The 24,328-nt window shown below is 38.3% G+C and overlaps 1 protein-coding gene across 8 annotated transcripts in view; it reads right to left on the reverse strand.

The window, feature by feature from the left end:
* Nucleotides 1-24,328, reverse strand: part of STX18 (syntaxin 18) — a 122,792-nt gene that overhangs the window by 96,104 nt on the left and 2,360 nt on the right. The window contains exon 2 of one of the 8 annotated variants that reach the window (XM_063809326.1): nucleotides 11,939-12,036. The exons of the other annotated variants lie outside the window; for them this stretch is intronic. The gene's annotated coding sequence lies outside the window, so the exon portion shown is untranslated. The remainder of the gene's footprint in view (nucleotides 1-11,938; nucleotides 12,037-24,328) is intronic. 8 annotated transcript variants of the gene reach the window in all.

Raw genomic sequence — 24,328 nt, forward strand, 5'->3', positions numbered from 1 at the left:
AGTTTTCTAAATTTAAGAGGAAAATAAATTATTTTTTCCTAGCACATAAAAAAGAGTTATAGTCAGCAGCAACATTTTAAAGGCTACTTAAGAAAATACTACTCACTGGTAAAATCCCCTCCCCCACCCCATGCAGTCTTTTCTGCAGTGCAAATTATTGATTTGCAGGCAAGAGTAAGTATTCCGAAAACAGCATCTGATTACAGCATAAGCTATAGCTGATACAAAAGCTTTTGTGATGAGAAAAGGCAGTACCTCAAATCTAAGAAGGTAAAACACCAAGTAGCAAAAATGAATCCTTTAAGAACTATCAAACCAAACAAAAAATAAAATTAGATATAAATTCAACTTTTAGACTGTGGTCAATTGAGGTCTAGACAAAACCCTATGTTTGTTCATTGCCTAGTCTCCAGTCTGCTCCAAGTTTGAAAAGGTAATTGAACACAGTCTATAATTACTGGATTAGACACAGATGGGCTCTGTACATTTCAGGGGGAAAAAAAGCACTGTTTTGATTCATTTTATGATTGCCTGTAAGGTCAGACTTTTCAAAATGTACTTTCATCTGTTAAATGGTTTCTCAAATTCCCTGGGGTATATCTTCAATAACTGTGATGTTTTAAGCAATTTGGGCCTATCAGATCCAGTCTTTGAATATAACTAGCTGCCCATTTTCTAGTATTATAAATGTGCATGTAGGTTAATTGCTACATCTCGTACATATTTTGTGAAGTTGCAGTTTTGGAGGAAAAAATTGAAAAATTATGGCTCTTTTCTGACAGGAATTGGCCATATCGATGATTTTCATGTAAGAAAAAAATCTTTAGCTTATATACAAAGTCCATGAAAAATATTTTCTAACTGACTCAAGTGAAAAACAGAAACAAGGAAACATCAACATTCTGCATTTAAGTTGTAAGTAAAGTAATCTTAGATACTTGCAACTGAATAATTTATAAAACAATACATTCTTGACTAATGTGCTATGCATTTTTATTTAATAACTATAAATAAATAGGAAATATTTTGTCTGTGCTAACATTAAAACTATTTTCCAATCTAAAAAAAAAGAGAAAAACTCCAAACATAACATTTTGTATCACTTGCAGTAACAATGATGTTGTTATATAACAACATATTATAAATTCATGGTGAAAAACAGTATCTAACTTGGAGAATTCAGTATTTGGTCCCTTCAATGTAGTACCTATCTTATTTCCAAACATCCCATATTAAAACGATTTATGCAATAGCGCTATACACAAAATTTTTATGAACATTTGTGGCATACTCAGTAGCATCGGTTACAATGCCACAGTGTCTTCTTTGCTTAGTATGCTTTATCACAGAAGGTTGGTTCTCAGGCTTTAGATTTGGTCACGGGAGCTCCCGACTGTATCAAACAATCCTTTGGAAAACAGCTATAGAATTCCCAGGGCTGTTCTGAACCAGCGGTATTGGGGCTCGTCAGTACATTCTTCCCCTGATTCCCACCCACATCATGACATTAGGTGCTTCTGTTTTTTCAAAATCTCCTTTCCAATTATAGCTTCATTTTCTATTCCCAAAATTTACTTCAGTTAGCTACTGTGATACTAAATAGAAACACCCCAACATCAGAAAAATAAAAATAGTAAGACAGTGTAGAATAAAGAACAATCCCAAAAAGTTTGTATATTTTAGGAAGTTGGTTTCTTGTTGGTGTTGTGTTTTCACACAGAAGGAAAAGGGGAATTTACAGTCACATAATTAAAACCTAAGTTGACATTCTTCATAAAGTCACACATGTATGTAGAAAGCTTTATAATTAAAACAAAAAGATTTACAACCATGTTCAAGAAAATCTAGCAATTTTACTAACACTCTTTACAAAATGCATAAACGTGATTTACTTATAACCTCTTCCTGTCATAAAACCAAGGAGTTTCTAAACCACACAGATAATCTTGTGTTTTTAAAAACCACTAATTTCAAAAGAAGATAATATTTTACAGAGACAAATGTTCATATCACTACCTACATGAATACAGCAATCATCATTCCCTTTATAAGTGTTTTTTTTTTCTTTTTTTTTTTTTTTTGAGATGGAGTCTCACTCTGTTGCCCAGGCTGGAGTGTAGGCGTGGTCTTGGCTCACTGCAACCTCCACCTCCTGGGTTCAAGCGATTCTCCTGCCTCAGCCTCCTGAGGAGCTGGGATTACAGGTGCCTGCCACCACGCCTGGCTAATTTTTGTATTTTTAGTAGAGATGAGGTTTCACCATGTTGGCCAGGCTGGTCTCAAACTCCTGACCTTCTGATCCGCCTGCCTTGGCCTCCCAAAGTACTGGGATTACAGGCGTGAGCCACCACACCCGGCCTATATGTGTTCTTATAAAATGTTGCAAATATAATGATCTCGCATGTGCTAAGGAAGTGGCTTTAAAACTTAAATCTATTATAAATGTGTTATATCTTCATGCAAAATGAACAACTGCCCCAATTTATATTTCAGATATATGTGGATTTTCTTATAACGGTTTGTTAAACGTAAGATATACCTGTATTAAGTGACTAAAAGCACAGAGAACCATGTAAATGTTGTAGAAAATTATTAACAATGTTCGTCCTTACTCTCCTGAGAGCTCATGCACAAAGCCAAGATAATATCAGAATAAGGCATTTGTATAGAAAACTATGACAGAACTTTGGCCTTGTTATTGTGCTGTTTAATTCTTTCTTCGAAAGGGTGTATACAAACTGAGTGCAACAAGCCAATCTAAATGGTAAAACTCCCAAGAGAGGAAAGTTTCTCTAAGTAAATCTATTTGTGAATTTAAATGTGAGTTTCACAGGACTGGTTACCAAAAATTGTGCCTTAACGTAGATTATAAACACATCACTACTTAAGAAAACATAAGGGTTTTAAAAAAAAGATATACAAGCTATAAATTAATTCCTTCCTCTCTCTTTTCCTTTCTTCCTTAATTTCTTTAATTTCATTTCCAAAGTCACAGAAAACATATCTTAAAAGATTATAAAATAATGAATTTGATATTATCTGCATCAACAACACCCAGTTCTAGCCTAGCTCTAGCTCACAACGGTTTACTTATACACACGTGCACTTTATTTTATGACATTAATGCTCTAAATAAATTGGGAGCTTAAAATCATAAAACTGACTATAAGAAACAAAAGAAAGCCTGGAAAGATTTCTTCTTAGCCTTTCTCGAAAAAGGTCTTTCCCTTTTTAAACAATTTACATGATGTTTTATGGTTCTTTTAGAAGAGAATTATAGTAAATGGCACTCCAAGTGGGTTGTGTGAACCCACAAACCACTCCTCATAAAAACTGCTATAATTTTCTAGGACAGAGACAATAAAATATCATACATAAGCCAATGCAAAATCACGGTGTGACCACAGTAACAAACACATTATTTTCTTGAAAATTAAGCATGATAAAGCTGACAAAAAGATGACAAAGAGAAAAATCTTGACAGTTTACTCAATATGCTTAACACACAAGCATTTACAGAATTTTCCACCATTCCCTAAGTGACTTGAAATACAGGTGCTAATCTAGGACTGAAGTTTTTATATGTAGTTCATCTATTTTTAATAAGAGATTAAGAAAATTATTAACTTCATCTGTAGCTCAAGGAACACTTTAAATAACCTAATCAATCTATCTAAAGCTACTAACATTTTTGTTTCTAGTCAAATGTTAAGCTTTATGGAAAGTCCTGATGAAATTTTCAGGGGATGCATTTCCCATTTCAGACCACTAGGGACCAATAGGTGCCTTCCATTCCCGAGTCAGTTACTGAACAGTTAATAGAATTAACATGCTGCGAAAATAAGCATGCATTACCTTCTCCCTAATAGAACCAAATCATTAGCTGTAAAATAGCTGAGAAGAACTGAACACTATATAGGCAAAAAAGGGAATGCTCACATGAGATTTTAAAAGGACGACTAGTTCAAATGGTGTAGTTGTTAAATCATCATCTACTCTGGAAAACTTTCTACTTTCCCTTTCCCCATGGTAGAATTATTGAACAAGAAAATTGAAATACTAAAACCATGCTTTTCTAACTTAAAGGTGGATGAAACTGCAATACCACACTGATACAGAAAAATAAAGCCTGCCTAATACAATTCCCTGTAGCTGATCGCAGCAGTTTATTGCTAAGTCAGGCATGATACTGAAATTAGGATTGGTGAGCCAAGCCAAAATATCTATAAAAGAATATCAGTTATCTTACGATGCAGGAATAACAGTAAAACAAAACAGCATTTTCTACTTAAACCTGTTCATAATTACAAATTCCAGTTACAACAAATGATTTAAAATATTTGCAACATTCCTTCATAGTAAAACATTGGAAGAGAATTGAAGTGAAATAAACATGAAGCCCAGAAACAAGCTAACTAGCACAAACCTTAACAGATACATTTTATTGCTTTTCAGACTCTTACACTAAAATGGTTGCTCATAACGAATTATGCTGAAATTAAATAGTATTTTTGCATATAGCTCAAAGATCCCAACTCTTTCCCAATAGGGTGCTGTTAAGGAGTATCTCAAATTCCAGGAGAATATGGCAGTGATTCGATTAAATCTGTTAAGACATTTTACACAGAAATTTGGTCTCCTTCCTTCCACACACACAAAATATAATAAGTGCAATTCTAAAACAGTGAGCTAGAGAACAAAAGTTGAAGACATGAAATGTGAACTCATCAAATCCTTTCACATAAAAATGCACTTTAAATATTTTTGCTTCTATATCAGACTTAAAGGAATAAGATACCTAAAAAGCTATACTATTAGATGTAAAGAACAAATAGCCACTTTTAAATAATGTGCTATTAAAAATAAATTCATTATTCTTGAAGTTAAAGTTTTGTATTATAAAATACATCATTGTACTTGTTCAGACAGTCTAGCTGGCCTTTGTTTGTGTTTACTGAAAATGCCTTCCATATATATACTTAAGGCCCCAAACCAAAGCTTCCCAAATGGAATCTGCAGAGAAAAAAAAAACACTGATTCCAAAAAGAAGACTGTGCAAACAATACATAGTTCCAAGATAAATAAATGTACTCAAAGCAACAAAACTTCCTCCAGGTTAATCAAAGACTCCTGCCTAGTGAAATATATCTTTCAGAAAACATAAGATGTCCACATGTTGAAGACTTACAATCAAAATGATCTTTAGTATCTAAAAAAATTCATCATCCCAAAAACAACATTGTACAATTTATCTAGTCTTCCAAAAAGACTTGAACAATCTTTGAAGATGCAAAACATTTTCACCACATCCTACAAAATCCCACCTGACTTCATTTACCAAAGACTACTCACCCATCTAACCCACCCCTCCAACCCACTCTACAGCTCTCACTAGACTCTGTTATTTGTCCAATAAAATGCAAAAGTCTGGCAAAATCCTCATAGGCAAAAAGAAAAAGTTACTGAATCTCTTTTGACTCCAAGGCCTGGTTTCCTTTAGGTCCCCTCACTGACATTTCTTTGGCCCCACAGCATGGGGTACAGGCCGATCTGCATGGCTGGCTATACAGACGTAAAATGCAGCCTTTACAATTGACCACACAAACACAATACCACAATGTAGGTCAGCTTCTGCGCTCAAATGCCAAAGTGAAGCTTATAGGGAAGTAAACTACAGACATAAATCTGCAAGGGTAGAATTCCACCCAATGATCCTAAAATTATTTCAAGGAATCAGTCTCCAAGTATGCATCATGAAATCAGAAGAGCCCAGTTGAGCTTTTAGGGGGGGGGATAAGGAAGAAAGAAAATGAAGGACTTAAGAAGAGGCAGCAGAGGTTTCAGCAATCATTACATCACTGAGGGGCTCAAACTACAGATCAAGTTAGAATGCAGATGATTGTAGAAAGCGTATTTAAAATTATTAACTGATCAAAAATTTGTAGTTGTCATTAAAAGAAAAATACAACTTAGCAATTCAGTTCAGAAAGAAGAATATCCCCAGGAACATACACATCTGTTTAATATTACAAGCCAACTGTCAACATCCTAAGTGAAGTTTTAATTTAATATTTTTTCTTTCTTGATGTTTTACCTTTAATCAATGCCTCATGAGAGTATCAACTTTCTATAAGAAACTGTTAAATATAAAGAAATGTTATTGTAGCATGTTTATAAAATCATAGTTCGAGAACTTTTTATTTTTCCAAAGCCTGACCACAACTTAATTATCTGCAGGACATTCCAGGCTCACAATTGCAAGCTCCAGTTCCCAAGCAATTTTAAACAATATCTACTGTACAGGACAGAGGGTACACAAAAGACCGCAACATGGTTATATTTCCAAAAGTCAGCATTAGGCCCTTTAGACATGGTTTTTATTTTCATTAAACAATATTTGTTTCCTCACTAATCATTAAATGGTTTTCATCACTATTGCCTGCTTTCCTTTCACATGTCAGTTGTTAGCATCAGTGTTTGTGTTCATAATAAATATAAAAGTAATCCACCCCATCATTTAAAAATGAACACACACGACGTCTGGTTCAATGAGTGTTAAGAGACTTAGCAATACACTCACACCCTGAATACTGATCTATTTTAATCTAGACACTTAAAAAAACGTAATGGAGTAATAGACTATACAGCCCTCTCCTTTAAATCAGATTTAAGCTTCGTGCCTGCTTATGTTATTGTGGGCACACAGATCTAATCAGTGGTTCAAGACATTTACTTGGGAAAATGAAAGAAGAAGACAGTAAGTTCATATCCCCGACCATAATGGGGAGGAGTTGAGAATATTGCCAATTCCTTTAGATGCATGAGAAAACTAGCCTGATTAAAAGTAACACACTAGAAACTGACCGAAATGTGGAGGAGCAACTCACAGAGCACTCCAGAACTTTAGGAATAATTCTGAGAAAGTAAATTTTAAAAATAAATAAAAGCTGTATGCTATAAAGTATTAGGAACAATAAAAAATATGTGAAGTGTGGAAGAAACAAAGAAAAGTATAACAAAGTCAGAGGTAAAATTAATCATCAGTAGAAAAAAATAATCCAGTAAATAATCTGGAAAACCTTCAAGAAGTCAAGATACTTGCATTGTTGCATTGGAACTAGCAGAGTTTCCAGAAAATCAAATTATTTAAGTACAAATAAACTAATTTTGGATTTCAGATTAACTGGCCAGCAGCTATGTGAGTGCAGAGAGACAGAAATGTACAAACACATGTGTTTACTGGCGTATGTGTTTATCAAACATTCTATAGCACTTCTTATGTGCTAAGCACTTTCAAGGTGCTTTACTCAAATTAATTCTCCAAAATTAGGTACTACTTTATTCCCATTACATAGATGAGGAAATGAGGTTAAATATTTTACCCACAGATCAGTTGCAGGAGGTGGTAGAGCCCAGAGTCCATGCTCTTAACCATCATGGCACAAATCATTCCAGGTGACATTACCTCTAATCCAAGTAAAAACAAGCTTATTACTTGGAGGGATCCACAGGCCTACGTTCTCCATAGCTGCCTCCTCAGACTTCTTATTCTCTGCTGGCTTCTCAAATGTAGTCTTTTCCCAGGGACTACTCTGAGGCCCTCTTTTCTTCTGACTTGAAATTCCCCTTGGGTGATCCCACTCTTTCCTCAAGGCTTCAATCTCCATTTACATTCTGATGTCTTCTCCAGTCTAAATTCCTGGCTTAGAAATCTCTCCTCCAGTACATTTCTATATTTACAACTGCCTGGGAAACGTGTCCCTTGGGTGTTCAGCAGGCACCTCAAGTAACTACAAAACTGAACTCATCTTAGCTACCTACCTATCACAATGAAAACCTCAAAGTCATCTATAACCACTGATTCACATCTCCTACATTGAACAAGTCCCAGCTCTTCTCAAATATATCGAGTCTACTCCCTAGCTCTATAGTAACGAGCTGAGTTCAGGTCCTTGCTGTATCTTGACTAGACTTGATTACTGCAACAGCTCAACTGGTCCTCCTCCTTGCTGCCAGTCCTTCTCACCTCTGCCGAATCCACCAACTGCCAGCAGAATGATCTTTCTCAAATACATACCTAACCACATTAGTCCCCTACTGAAAACTCTTTCTAGTGCACCATGGCCTTCGAGATAAAGCTATTCCTTTCCCATTCTAGGGGAATCTCTTTTTACCCTTCAAGGCTTAACTCAAAACTCACCTCTCCTGTTATGCCCTCTCCCTTTAACCCCTCCCACTGAGTTCTTCACTTCCACCTGTGTCCATAGACACTTTGATAGCAGCACTTATTAGAACATGCTTTAGTTATGTGCCTCTAAGTCTATTTTTTCCCTAGATTATGTTTCTCAAAGTCAGACATTGTCTCACTCACGTTTGTACACCTAATACCTAACCTAGTTGTATGCCTGGCATATAGTTGGTGCTTAACAGTAAGTGACTATGAGTAAGTGAATAAATAATTCATTCTCAGAGATACCTTCAGTTCAAAGTGGTATTTATAATGCCTAAAGCAGAGTGAATGGGCACAATTTTGAATGCAATGTACATCTCTTGTTGGCCACCCCCATGCATTGCTCCCCTCCTTCTGGGAACAGCTCCCCAAATTTCCTTTGGAAACAATTCGTCCCTGATTCTCAGCCAAATGTATTGGGTGGAAGTAACATACTGCATCAGATGCAGAGCTGGGTCCTAAATGGACCAAGCTAGGCAGTATATCCTTTTACTGGCAACAGGAGTGGATTGAGGATAAGAATATCACTCAATCTGAGCCAGTAAGAGAAAGTGAAACCCAGTCAAGGAAAGAGCCTCTCTTTTCCTCCAGAGGGGGCATTATGAGAAAGTGAGGCCTGCAAGTGCTGCAGCTCAGTGGCTGCCACAAAGCAAGGGCGTTAGAGGCGCCTTAAAGGCGCCAACACTGTGTGTGCAAGGCAGAACAGAGGGAGTAAGAAAAACCAGGCCTGTGGTGACACTGTTTGGTTCACCGAGTCCAGCCATGCCAGAGGTTAGTCATACCACTAGACTTTTCAGTGATATAAATCAATAAATTCCTTTGATCACTTAAGCTAATTTGTGTTGGATTCTCTGTAACTTATAACCTTAGTAAGACTTCTGATAAAGCAAGTTAGTGTTTATGGGAAGAAAATCAAGCCACACATTTGAAGAAATGTACAGAAAAAGGAGACAAACAGGGAGAGGGTGAGAGTGGACCGCAAATTAAATTTGATAGGATACGAAGAAAAGAAAAGAAAAGAAAAGAAAAGAAAAGAAGCTAACAAGGTACAACACAAATAGAAGAATGAGATTCCAGATGTGGAAGGAAAGCTTTCCATTCCAGACAGCATCAGTCAGGCCCACATAGGGGTATCCTGTGGTACATTTATGAAAAGAATAAAGTTTTATAAAGAGCTAGAAAAAGAAATTTTAAAAGTAATCAATGTTTCTTTTTGAAAAGGCCTTTATGAGAAAAAAGAAAAGACTTTGGGATAATTTAATCTGGAGAAAGCAAATCCTAGAGGCAATTTAACTTGTTGAAGGGTTATTTATAAGGAGGTGACTAAACAGCTGTTCTCCAATTTCACAGGGAAAAGAATGAGAGGAAATTGATTTAAATTTCAGTATGAAGCTCAAGGCAGGCAAAGGAGAAGTGCTTGAGGGAGAAGTGTTAATGATGAAAAAAACTAAATGGAAAACTGGATTTTTATGGCTTTTAAAAGATGGAAAATTACCTGTGTTGATTCATTTAGTTTGGGGGTAAAACTACTAAACAAATATTTGAGGTGTGCCTTCTGTTCATTTATTCAAATGCCATGTATGAATCCCTACTATGGGCCAGATGCTCTGCAAGGCACTAGGAATACAAAGACCAAGAAGATATGGTGTCTGTTCTGTCTAAAGGCTGTATTACTGGGTACAAGAGCCACTGTGCTAAATACAAAGAAGCATGAAAATAGAGTCCTGCTCTCTCCTTTTCCATCCCCTGTGCCCAATATAAGCCCACAAATAAACAATATCATTTGAGAGATAACACAATCGCAGCTGAAAGGTTAAGTGACAATGTTATTACTAAATAAAAACACAAAGTAATAAGGCAAGGGATGTCACAAGCCATACATATTTCCATAGTAAGAATACAGGCAGCAAATGCTTTCAATTCAAGAGGAGACTAGTATAGGCTAGAATGTGCCTTTCAAGATCAATGGAATTTGAGAAAGTGAAGGAGAGCAAGCAGTCCAGGCAAGACAAATAGCAGGAGCCAAGGAAGGAGGCAAGAAGCTGAGGGGACTGCTAACAGAGCAGCATGGTGAAAACTGGTGGGATGATGGGGGAAGTGTGGGGTTTAACACTGGAGGTGGGTAGGCTAGCTTTATAAAGACCAAATATCTGAGAATCTTTGCGTGGAGAATGAGTGGTACTGAGCGCTTCCGAGCCAAAGTAATGATGAAAGCAACATTTTCCGTGCAGTGGCTTAGCTTGGAGAGGGACTGAGGGCTCACCGTTACTGTGTGAGCTCAGGTACAAGATGGTAGGAGTCTGAACTCCTATGGTAGCAGCAGAATGGATGAGACGGAGAGAAAGTGCAGGTGCTTATTCACTTAATTGATTTCCAAATACTATGTACTGAACTGTGCTCTGTGCTGTGAGGGGAGTGGAACACAGTGTCTATCTTCTTGGGCTTGGTAATTAACTGGATAGAGGACAGGAAAAGGGAGAATGACAGATGTAACTGCAAAAATGGCAGTCAGGGTGGAGGAGCTCTCTGGTGAGTTCGAATTCCTAAATTTTTATTTACACAAGCTGGAACAACAACAAAACGTCAAAATGTAAACAGGAAAACCAATCCTCCCAATATACGACTTCATGTGCACCATGGAAGATGCTGATTTTATCGCAGTTGAGTCAACGGGAATGTATAGAAGCAAATATGCTTGTAGTGGTTGAACTGTACCAAGTAATGAATATTTGAAAAGACTTCTGAAGCCAGGCATAGTGGTGTACATGCATAATCCCAGCTACTCAGAAGGCTGAGGCAGGAGGACGCTTGAGCCCAAGAGTTTGAGGTCAGCCTGGGCAACATAGTGAGACTCTATCTCCAAAAAAAAAAATTGAAAAAATAAGAAAAGGCTTCAAAGATAAGAAGTAAGGTATTTTTTTAGGACTGAAATGTTTCCAGATTTCATCTTTTGACATAAGTGAGATATATTCACAGATTTTCAATCATTTACCCACAGATAGGTATTTAGAAGCTTTCAGGAAATTCATCACCTCTCCTTGATAGCTCTTCTTTTTCTTCCTTCTCTTAATTTAATTTTGATTTAACTTCCTCTTGTCATTGCTTGCTTACAGATCACTGCCTCTGTGTCTGGAGCCAATTAGGGCTGTAAAGTACCCCACGACGCCTTCATCTGGGGACCTATTTATATATATTTTCTTATTTCAAGAGGTAGAGCTAGCCTGTAACTCCAAAAGTTTCCAATCAACCATCACATTCTATTCTTTGGAAAAATATGCTTCTCTCCACAGTTAAGATGACATCAAACTACATATTTTGCAAGAATATTTCCTTTCTACCTGTATAAAGATGAATTGTGCTTTGGGAATTCACTCACAAAAAAAGGGTTGAGTGTGGGTAATAAATGCTTAATAGCAATAGCATTTTTTAAATCTTTCTACTAGTTAAAATTAAATGTAATTTCCTTATTACTTTAATGGAAACTTTTGGAGTTGAAGTATTTAACTAGTCTCTTTTACATCAAGTGTTCATTATATAATTCCCTTTTAATATTAGGTATGTAAACTGTCCATTGACAGAATAAAAACACACATTTCCACTGAAACAAAAACTGGAGAAGGACAAGGCAGCTTGATTCAGGATCTGATAATGGGTTACAGATTCCATTTCAGTTCAGATTTACAGTCAACATGCCACAGAGTCATTTACCAGGTCATATTTGGAGGGAAAGTATGAACTGCCACGTCACTGAGAGAAAAATCTGTGTGAGCCTAAAATACTTGACTTTTCCCACTGTAATGCTGAGCCTAAGGAAGAAAGAAAGAGAAAAAAATTATATATATATAATTTTATATATATGTTTTTATATATATAATTATATATATGTTATATATACACACACACACACACACACACACATATATATATATATATATATTAAAAACTACCTTAAATTAAAAGGCAGTGATGATTTGGCCCAAGTTCTGGGCATGGGGAAGACATCCCTTTGCCACTGTCTTTCAGGGTCACCCTGAGTGAGGCTGCAATGCTGCCTTGTCCATTGCTGGCTGGTACTAGCCTACTGGCTAAATCATCCTAACCCCCAGGATGCTAGACTTACACAGTGGAAAAATTCTAGAGCTGGTGGGCAGACACCTAACCTGAGTCATGGGCTGTGGATGCAAAGCTTCTACCCAGTTCCCAAGCCAACTCCTCTTTTCCAGCCTTCCCATCTCCTGCTGGAGCCTCCCATTAGTTGACCCCTATCAGAAGCCAGGGGGCAAGGAAACCCCACTATGCAGCCCATAAAGATCAGCCTCTTGATGTGATCCCCAATATTGGAGGGGGGGCCTGCTGGGAGGTGTTGGATCATGAGGGTTGATCCCTCATGAATGGCTTAGCACTGTCCCCTTGGTGATAAGTGAATTCTTGCTCAGTTCACACAAGATTTGCTTGTTTAAAAGAGTCTGGGACCTCCCCCTTCTCTCTTCTTGTTCTCTCTCACCATGTGACACTCTTGCTCCCCCTTCACCTCCTGCCATGATTGTGAGCTTCCTGAGGCTTCACAGAAGCAGATGCCGATGCCATGCTTCTTGTACAGTCTGCAGAATCATGAGCCAAAATTAACCTCTTTTTGTTATAAATTACCCAGCTCCAGGTATTCCTTTATGGCAATGCAAAAAATGAACTAATACAGGTTGTGTGGCTAAACTGCATCTTTCGGATTGAGGCCCCCAGGTACTAGGAGAACTGCCTGCTGCTGGCTCACAGCCGAGTGTGTCTCAAGCAGCAGGAAGGTGCCTCACCCAACACTAGGGCCCTTCCCTGGGAGAAGCCCACAGACAATGGCTGGCCAATGCAGTGGTTAAAAAGCCCTGGCCCTTTGCCTCAATTGGGCAATTCTAAAAAGCCATCTCAGCTCCAGAGATCTCCACGGAACTGACCATTTAATGAACAAATAAAATCAAAAACTGGTATCCCAACAACAGAAAAGGGAATTACAATTTTTTTTCAAATGTCTATAATCCATAAATTGGGTCTCCTTCCCTCTCAATGATTTTACCAACTAAAACCACAAATCCTTTTCTCTTTTCCTCAAAAGCAAACCACAACAGTTATCTTTAAGAAACGCATGGTTGGCCAGGTATGGTGGCTCACACCTGTAATCCCAGCACTTTCGGAGGCTGAGACGGGCGGATCACGAGGTCAGGAGATCGAGACTATCCTGGCTAACACGGTGAAACCCTGTCTCTACTAAAAATACACAAATTAGCCGGGCATGGTGGCTGGTGCCTGTAGTCCCAGCTGCTCGGGAGGCTGAGGCAGGAGAATGGAGTGAACCCGGGAGGCGGAGCTTGCAGTGAGTCAAGATCGCGCCACTGCACTCCAGCCTGGGCGAGACTCCGTCTCAAAAAAAAGAAAGAAAAGAAATGCATGGTCACAAGGTAATTGTTGATAAAAGAAAAAGGTTGGTTTGGAAGCAGCCATATTTCCCCAAAAGTTAGTCAAGCACTTTCAAATATATAATGTATGCACCAAAATATGCTCCTAAAGACAGCAGATGATGTGATAACATACTAAAGAGCAAATCCCCAGAGGCGTGGTCTGTGGAATGCCAAGTGGAGCACAGTTCCCAGCCTGGGACACACTTGCCACAGGACACCTGTGCATGCTCAAGAGCTGGGGAGGCAGCAGGCAACCGGAGAAGCACAGCACACACGTGCCATGACTACTCATCTCACAGCACCAGGGACGTCATCTTGGGAGATAGCTTACCCTTCTGAACCTCGGTTTCTTCATGAATAAAGGAGCCTGACTTGAAAGGATAGTCAAATAAATTATAAAGCTTTTACCACAGGGCCAGGTACAGTAGGTGCTCAACAAGTGGTAGCCATTATTATCATTTATTATGCTTAAGAATAACAACCAGAAACTAAGACATCAATGCAACATTTGTGGATGATTTTCTCATATAGATTAAGAAAGTCTGGATTGGAAATCCAGCTGAGTTACAGGAAAATTACTCCCTTTACAAAAGATTTTACCACAGACTTCCTTTAAATAGCCCCCACCCCTCCACTGCACATTTAATATAGAATTAGATATTGCTTGCTCATAACATTTTTCTAATCAAAAGCTACTAATTCTCCATTTCCTACCACAGCAAATAAAAACTCATCTGCCAGGAGTTTTACTTGTTCTGTTTTGCTTTTCATTTCAAAAGTAAATGTGCTCGTTAAAGAAATTCTGGATGATAGAAGCAGAAAAATAAATCACCCAAGTCCCATCACTCAGAAAAAGACATGGTTAACATTTTGGTGAGTTCCCTTCCAGTCATTTCCATGCCTAGAGTTTTTTGGGTTTGCATACATAGTTTTAATTGTAATTGGTTTGGGTAGTTATTTTTTTAAGCTAACATAATAATATAAGCATATATTAATTATATATAATAATATATAATTCTCATGTCATGACATACTCTTCAGTATGTCACATTTACCTAACAATTTCTCTATACTTGGGAATAATGCTGTAGTGTCTCTATGTAAGGTACTTGTGACAGCTGCCATCACCATCATCATCAAAATCATTATTATTGTATTATTAAGGCTGCTGCTGTTCTGTGAACATTTCTAAGGCTTTGTGAAAAAAAGAAAAGAAAAGAAACACTGCTGCTGCAAACTTTGTTTTGTTTTGTTTTTCCTAGCTGGAGTGCAATAGCACAATCTTGGATCACTGCAACCTCTGCTTCCCGGGTTCAAGCAATCCTCCCACCTCAGCCTCCCGGGTAGCTGAGATTACAGGTGTGTGCCAAAGTGGCAGGCTAATTTTTGTATTTTTTTATAGCGATGAGATTTTGCCATGTTGCCCAGGCTGGTCTTGAATTCCTAAGCTCAAGCGATCCACCCACCTCAGCCTCCCAAAGTACTGGGATTACAGGCATGAGCCACCATACCCGGCCAAACTTTTAAAACTCAGAAAGACTTCCCACTTCTACAAAGTATGTCAACATTCATCTTCATTTTCTTCAGTTTTGTTTTTACAGTTAAATCTTTAGTCCATCTAGAAATTTATTTTAATGTATGTATGAAACAAGGAACTAAAAATTTATTTTTTTTCCCAAAGCGCTAACCAATTACCCCCAATCACTGAATAAATCTTCCTTTTCTTACTGATTTACAACACATCCTTTGGCATGGATAAAATTTACACACACACACACACACCCTGGACTAATGGGTTTCACTAAAAAATTCATATATGCATATATTATTTTTTGGTGTTAAAATGTTTTGGTATATATGCTGCCAAAGTGAGCATTAAAGTAATAATTGATGTGTTGACAACACTTTTTCTTCACTTCCAGGTACACAATACGTGTTTCTATTTATCCAAATCTTCTGTATCTGTCTACAAAATTTTGCAGTTTGCTTCAACTAGGTCATTTACATTTCTTTTTAAGGTTATTACTAGAAACTCTTTTTGTTGCTACTATAAATGTTTCGTTATATTCTAAATGGTTATTAATTAGATATAGGATCGCCATTGATGTTTGCCCACTAATGTTATACAATGGCTCTCGAGGCCTCTGTAATCAGGCCACAGCACCTCCCCGTTTCACACTGCTGAGTAAGAAGCCCCCACTGGCCTTGTTATGCTGGTTTCCTTACTGTCACTGAGCACACCAGGCTCATGTTCACCATCCATCCACTTGACTTGCTCTTCAAGGATCTGCTCCCAGGTCAAAGCTTTCCTAAGTAGACTGCCTCTAATTACATGCCTTTTTCTATACTCATCCAGAACTGGTAATAAGTCCTAAAACATTTAATACTTTCAAATAATATAGCAATAATTTTCCTTTTATCAATACTAGGACATTCAATTTTTTACATTTGAGAAAAGATTAAACAAAAAACAAACTATATTTTTTGTCTTTTTAAGAGGCTATGATAAATTTGAAACAAATTTGGTAAAAATATACTGTTTGCTTAAAATACTAATAAACTAGAAGCAGCCTAAATAGCTTTCAACAGGGGTTCAGATAAATCAATTATTTATTACTATTTTTAATAGCTATGCAGCCAAATAAACTGGTGGTAAGAGCAATATATACTGATACTTAAAAATTTCCAAAATACATTGTTTTCTACAATACTGTTATGTAACCCCTCTCTACTCCCCCAAGGAAGAGGGGAGGGCATATGGAGAGGGATTACATAACCGTATTGTAGAAAAATCCTGATTTTATTTAACAGAAAAAATGTTTGGAAAGTTAAACACCAGAATTTTAACTATGGCTATTTCCTGACACTGGTACTAAATGTGAACTATTTTCTTCTTTATTCTGTTTAATGAGCACTTACTAATTTTATAATCAGATTTTAAAATAGTCAACTTCAAAAATGTGCCCTGCTAATAAAATTCCATTATAAAATTATATAACCACTTTTAAATCAAATACATTTGTGAAAACACACCAAAAATGCTAACTTTGAAAACAACAACAACAACAACAACAAAACAAAACAAAAAAAAACTCACCCTTTCAGAGACTCAGGGAAAATATCACAAGGTAATGGGCAGTTATCACTGCAAAAAGTATTTAAAAATACATCCTGGGACTTTCAGATAAAGAGTACTGAGTCATGCAACCATCTCATTGAAAAGGTCCTTATGGATTATCTAGTCAAAACCTCTCATTAAAAAAAATCAGAAGAGTGACACCCAGAGAGGTTAGGTGAGTTCTCCAAGATCACATAGTAAGCTATTGGCAAAGGCCAAAAGTATTTACAATTCGAAACGTACACTTTTTAATTCCTTTCTCAATTCCTCTGAGTTAAGATATGCTGTAGCCTGTTACTTCTGCTAAGACTATAGAATTCACTGCTGGAGAAAATGTCCAAGAAAAGGCAAGTGTTCATTTCACCAGAGTTTTCTTATCATTTGACTACAAATTAGATAGAAATGTTACAATATTGTGAAATGGAAAGTGTCTCTCTCTTGGTTAAATACAGCTTACAAATTCCATGGTAAGAACATTTTGACAAACAGACATATGTTAGATGGTGATAAGTAGAAGCTGGCAAACTTTAGTATTCATAGACTTTGAGGATCTGAAAGTCTGTAACAAAGAAAAAAGTATTGCCGGGTTTAAAATTTCAACTGTGCTGCAAGCTTTCCATATCTGAGTTATTGGGTTCATTCAATATATCATACTTTCATTCCTCTGGTTTATTCACTTTCTTTTAGAGGAGTTTTGAAGTTGCCTCTTTTTAAGTCAATATTAAATGTAATACGCTTTAAACATAAAATGGTTTTCATACCATAAGCCATAATTAACATGTGTAGACTTCACTGATACTTTACCCACCAGAGGGAGTCCATGTGGATTTCCATGTAGTAAGAGACGTCAAACATCAAGTTTACATGAATTCAACAACCACATTATTCATAATACAATCAATATTATAAAATCACTCAATAATATATTTCTATCCCCTGAAAAAGAGAAAAATTAAATGAGATCGGGCACATAAAGTCCTTAACCGAGTTCCTGACCTATAGCAGAAGCTCAAAAACGACTGAGTTTCCAAAATCTGTATTCTTCTGCACATTAGTTACAGTGCTTACAACAAATTAACTGGTATTCTGACTTACACACAAGTTGACGTGAGCTTGGCTGATATCTGCCCTAACAGATGGTTCTAGCCTCATTATGTAGAAAAATCTGGTTCTTGGGCCTCCAAAATGAAGCCAGCCCCTGATGGGAAGAATTCACTAAAAATGTCACACTGAGAAGACGTGTTTCTGCAGCCCTACCCTAGTAGGTGAGACACATAATAATTGGTCAACTGCCAACTCAAAAGTGAGGAAAGAGGGAACTCTTTGACACACTCCAGATTCTTCATGGAATGCACGAGAAAATGAATCAACTATCCCTGAGAATCATGCTTCTACAACATGTGATATAATCATTACCCCCAAGATGAGTTTCATTCAAGAATAAAGAAAGCAGAACTGAGAATAACAGGAGAGAACCTGGCATCCACACGGGCCATCCTAAGTTTCTACCTCCTTGTACTTCTCGCCACCATAAGTCCCAGCCTAGTGATGGCCGTATTGCTGAGACAGGTCTCAATCTCCATGCAACTGGCTGGGCATAGGTACATAGGCACTGGGTATCTATTTTGTACTCAACTGTCTCCAAGGTCTAAATGTGGCAAAGCTGAAGGACCCCATTGAGTTCCTCAATCCAGGTTTATCAGTAAGCACTGCTGCTGGGGAGTTATCCACCACATGCTGTCTTAATAAAACTCCAGTGTCCACTGGGCTCCTTGGATCTATTCTCTACTATTTAGAATTAAGAAGAAGGCATGAATAACTGGCACTCAACTCTAACCCTGAAAACTCTGTTATTGTAATCTTCTACCATTTAACTTTTCAACCAGAAAGCTGGAAATTATTCTACCTCCTCCTCTTTCTATTTCCACTAAGTTTTACTAAGTTTGTTGAGTCTACCTACTAAATACTAAATACCTACTTCATCTATTTTTCTCCCATCCAACCCTACTGTCACCGGCTCCTCAGTTTCACCTGAATTACTGCAACAGCATCCTGCTTAGCTCTCCATGTCAGTCTTGTTACATTCCAAACCCATCATCAACACTGCGGATTAGTTTAAAATACAAACATGATCCTTTCATGCCTCTGCCGCATAGCCCAGAGCATAAAGTACAAACTCCTCAGCACTGCTAACAACGCTCTCATCTAAGAGTTGGCAAACTTTTTCTCTAAAGGGTCATACAGTAAATATTTTAAGTTTTGCAGGCCTTTGCAGGCTATCGCTCTGCTGCTACAGCATGAAAGCATTCTTGGCCTATATTTAAACAAATGAAAATGACATATTCCAATAAAACTTTATTTACAAAACTAGGCAGTGGGCCGGATTTGGCCTGTGGGCCAGTTTATGGACCCCTGCTCTAACCTACTTCAGTACAACCTCACCCCCTGACACTCTGACCCTCACCCGGGCCTCCTCCCGAAAAGGGCTCTAGTCACACCAGTCTTGCCTCTGGCCCCAAACTGCCCTACTGTTGTGTGCCACTGCCTTTGCTCACACCCATCCCTTCTACCTACGTCTGGTGGAATGGTTTTTCTCCTTAAAAGCCAAGTTTGATGATCACTTTGAGGTTTCCACTGATTCTCCCCTAAAGAGATTTAGGTATCCTTTATCTATCTTTTCAAAGAACAGGTTAATATGCCTCATAGTTTTTTTATGGCCCCACAATGCCTGACACACCAGATGTTCAGTGTTTATTGGATGATGGTATAAATCAATTATTGAATAAATACATTTCAAAACTTACAGTCCTCCTAAGTCTTGGGCAAAATTCAGAAGTGTAATCCACACAAAGGACTCACAATCTCATGAAAACTCTGCAGTGCTGAGCTCTCCTTATAGTACACACTCAGTTATTGCAATCCATAAAAACACAGCATCATGAAGCTAAAAGAGGCCCTGGAGAGCATTAAAGCAGTGGTTTTTAAACTGTGTGTCTCTGGGCCCTCTGGTTGGTTCCTAGGGGTTCCTCAAGGAGAGGGGGAAGGTAACAGAAGGGTAGTAGGCTGGCGAATGAACCTCTCTCCCCAAACCTCTCACTCCAGCTTTTACCAAAGCTGCTCCTCATTTCATTAGCTAAAAGGTTCCTGCCATATTTAAAAAGAAATCTATGTGATTCAGCACACTCATGCTCTGTTCACAGCTTGCATTCTAAACCTCCATTGTTTCCCAATCCTACTTCTGTATGGTTTGGCCCTATCTCCTGTCCTTCCTGCCTCTCATGGACTCACTGTACCTGTTGCATGATACTGCTTCTTTGAATCATGCTCCCTCAACTGAAATCCCCTAACTATGATTATACTCAACCCTTGGGTAAAATTTATAATCCAGGTGGTCCCAGCTCAACCTTTGGGTCCCAACACTGGCACAGAAAGTCAACACTGCCTCTGACAAGGAAATCAAGGAGGACCTGGGGAATCAATGCTAAAAAAGTTACAGTTGTTACTCATACCTGAGTTGTTGTGCTACCTGTGTCTGCTTTTCCACTAGAATGTAAACGTGTTGAGGGAGGAACGGAATCTTAGTAATAAAAGCTACTATTTACTGAATGTTTACTCTTAATACCGGACTAAGTATAAATGTGCATTATGTAATATTCAAGAATCATGTGAGGATCACAGAGCTTTAGAACTGCAATGAGCCTTGGACAGAGATCACCTAGCCCCAAAACTGAGAGAGACACAGTAGATTAACAGTTATTCATTAATTCAAGAAGTATTTATTAAGCACCTGCATCCCCACACTGTTCTAGAAGCTACAGATTCAGTGCTAACAACACAAAGTTCTTCATTTTCAGAAAACATATATTCTAGTAGACAAACAACAAATAAATGGATATATGATCTGCTAGGGGAAGGGACAGAAAAAGGATGCCACTTTATGCAGGGCATTCAAGGAAGGCCTCACGGAGGCAACATTTAACCGGAGACCTGAGGAACTGAGAGATCAAGCCATATGGAATCTAGGAGAAAAGTGTTCCAGGTAGAGGGATGCAAAGGTTCTAAGGGGGAAATGTGCCTGATGCATGTGAGAAAATGAAAGAGGCCAGAATAGCTGGAGTAGAGTGAGCAAAAGGAGGGGGAGAGGAGGTGAGGCCAGAGAGGGAGCAGGGCCAGATCATCTGGCTTTGGGCCACTCCAAGAACTCTGAATTTCAGCCAAAGATTCAAGATAATCAATTCCTAAAAATAAGTAAATAAAAAACGAAGTTTAGCTTCCACAAAAGAATGTATTATCAAGAACAAAATCTCATCTGCAAGCCTAATCTGAAAATAGAGTTCCCAGCAATTCAGGATCATTATTACCTTATTTAGAATCAAAATGTCCTTATTCTACAAGAAATCTCTGCAGTTATCTAATCGAAGCTTTCAGTTTTACTAATGTGGAAACTGAGGCCCAGAGAAATCACATTAGCAGCCCACTTACTGGCAGACCTGCGGCTAGAACATGGGTTCCTGCTTTCCTGTGCGGTGCTCTTCAGTAGCCCCTGCTGCCTCCGCACAGCAGTTCGGTGCTTACGGGTTTCTTGGTTACCTGTGTGGTAGCCCCCCCTGGCTCCTGTAACCTTTATAAGTCAGTAAGAGAATAGAAGAGCTGCCACTATGAGGCATCTCTAGGCCTATCCTCACCCCAGAACCTGTCATTATAAACTCCTGCATTTTCTAGTTTCTCATTCCCCACAGAGTTGAAGACAGCCAGGCAGGCAAGGTGAAGGCACATCAGGCACTGTCCCAGGCACTGTGAGGGATGTTTTTGTTGCTTTTGCTTGCCCAACATTCCTTACTCCCTATTCCCAGACAGGGCACTGCCTTTTCCATGATTCTGGTGGGGGCTACATAGCATCCAAGCCACCTATTAACCACAGATTGAGGTGGACATAGACCTGACCAATTAAAGAAACATTCCTCTGGCTATAATGACTACTGTAAGAGAGAGCAGAGGATCAAGCAGAACCAACTAGATTTCCTTCCTGGGCTTTATGGATAAGAGCTAGAGAAAGAAGCTCTATCCCTGAATTTTCCAGTTATATGAGCTAAGGTAGTCCCACTTTGTTCAGGTTAATTTACATTAGGTTACTATTACTTGCAAACAAAAGAACTCGGACTCATGTAGGCACCTGCACACCTTTTCTTATTTCACCTAACAACTTTATAAGGTTGCTATTACTCACTCTATTTTAGCCATAAGGTAACTGAAATTAAGTGGCTTCCCCAAGTTCATATAACAGATAAGACACATTCAAATCCAAGTCTTTCTGCCCCAGGTTCCATTCAGTATGCAGTATTCAGAATTAACTCAAGAAGAAGAAACTCACTGCCATTCAGAAACCAAACAAATTCTGGTTTAAAAATTACAGGAGAATGTAGTGGGCAGAGGGAGAGCAGCATTAAACCAGGTCAAAGGACCTGGCTTCTACTTATGGCTCTGTGCTATGACCTCAACTGCTATGACTTTGGGCAAGTAATTTCATTTATTTGGGTGTTAGTTTTCTTATCTATTAACAAAATGAACACAAGGTCCTTTTGAGTGAAAAAAAAAAAACACAAACAAACAAACATGGGTCTGCTTTAAGCATACAGATTCTACTGTTACTATATGTCAAGTAGATTTCAACTTGAATGTCAAGCCTAATAACAGGTAACGGCTCCTGGGGTACAATGTTGCAAAGGATTCTGAGCTATAGGGATCCACTAAGAAATTAGCACTGGCTTCCATGATCACAAGGAAGAAAAGAAAGTAAAAGCTGCATACCTGCCACACATCTGCCATCACTGAAAGAGTTTCACCTTGGCAAAGAAATGTTACCATCTTTTACGAATGCAGACAGTACTTCTGCACCACCGCTGATTCATCAGTACCCGCTCAGGATTTTCACTCATTCCTCATGCACTTAACTAAATTAATGAATGAAAGTGCAAGAAAACTAAGTGGTTTGGAAAACACAGCTTGGTGCCACTAAAGAAAATATGTCTAAATGGCCTACATGAGGAGGGGGGAGGTAGTTTGGGGGAACGAGAATAATCAGTCTGTTTTTTTAAAATACATACATATAGACTATGTGAGTAGGGTAACTCAGAAGCTACCCTACTTAGCTTGTGAGTTAAGTAGGGTATTATCACGTCCACTTTATAGAAATGGAAAACGAGAGTCAGACTTGCCCAAGTTCAGCCATTTCTAAGTAGCAGAAGCGAGATTTGAACCCAAGGCCCAGGTCTCTTTCCAATCCCACCATCCTCACTAGTCCCACACTTCAAATGAGTTAACTAATCAAATTCTCATTGCAGAGTGACATATTCATTATTATTTGGAGTTGTTCGAATAATATAAGTTCTTCCCCCAAATAATCTGAAAAGTCGTTACTCTCCATTTGTAATTTAATGGGTAGACATGCATTTGAGTATATATAAATTTAGTAAAATTGAGCATAAAAGTTAAATGTTTAAAAGAATGATGCAGAAGCAATCAGCCTGTTGTTGGAAGGTAGGGACTGCAATAAAATTGCAGTTTCAATGCAATTTTATTCAACTTAATATAACCTCTACAACAATTCAGTGAGATGGAAATCTGGCATCAGGCATATATTTGAGGAATGGAATGGAAGAATAGAAATTGAACCAGATAAAACGCATCCTAGAAGTAACAGCAAATGCTTCAAGGAAGGCACTTACCAAAAGGCATACTACAACTTATTACATTTCATTAAGTCTGACAACCAGGGCTAAACCTGAATTAGAATATGTGCTTCTGGTATTTACCAGACTTTTCTGTATAAGGAATCCAGGCCAAACAAAATAACAGCCAAACTTTTGACATCTAATTGTAGTAAAAGCACAGGACATCCATCACTAGCTCTTCTAGTTAAACTTCCCACAAGAGAAGATGGGGAGTGGGGAACGGTTGCAAGAACAGGAGATAATACACAAAGCAATGACAACATAAAATCAAAATTGCTTAAAAGAATGTATGTTTCCTCTACGTCAGGGGGACAGTGTCCCTGAACAACACAGCCCATGTACTCACTTAAGGTGATGTGACACCTACTCACATCAATACATAGCAGAACTGCAAGTTGCATTGTCATGCGGTCCAACCCTGTGACATATGCACAAAGCTTTTCTCAAACATCTCTGAAAAGCAGTCATCACTCTGTTTAATCACTTCCAGTGACAGGGAACTCAGCACCCTATGGGACTGTTACTGTCCCTGAGGCCCATTAACTCAAAAGTCTAAAACACATTTTCACCACTCAGGGAGAGGTGGAAGTGATCACAGGGCTTTCCAAAGGGCTTGCCAACCCAACTGTGCCTCCTGTCTCTACCATTCCCAAATCCCCCCTTTCCCTGAGCAGGACTCAAAATTAGCACAGTGTTAATAAATCAGTGGTTTCAGAGTTAGAAGGGACCCTTAAAAAGCCAATACTGTGATATTCATACCACAGTTCTACAAAAGGAACCTCAAGAAGTGCTTGGGCCAAACTGG

Source organism: Pan troglodytes, chromosome 3 (genome assembly GCF_028858775.2).
Source record: "Pan troglodytes isolate AG18354 chromosome 3, NHGRI_mPanTro3-v2.0_pri, whole genome shotgun sequence".
Classification (NCBI taxonomy): domain Eukaryota; kingdom Metazoa; phylum Chordata; class Mammalia; order Primates; family Hominidae; genus Pan; species Pan troglodytes.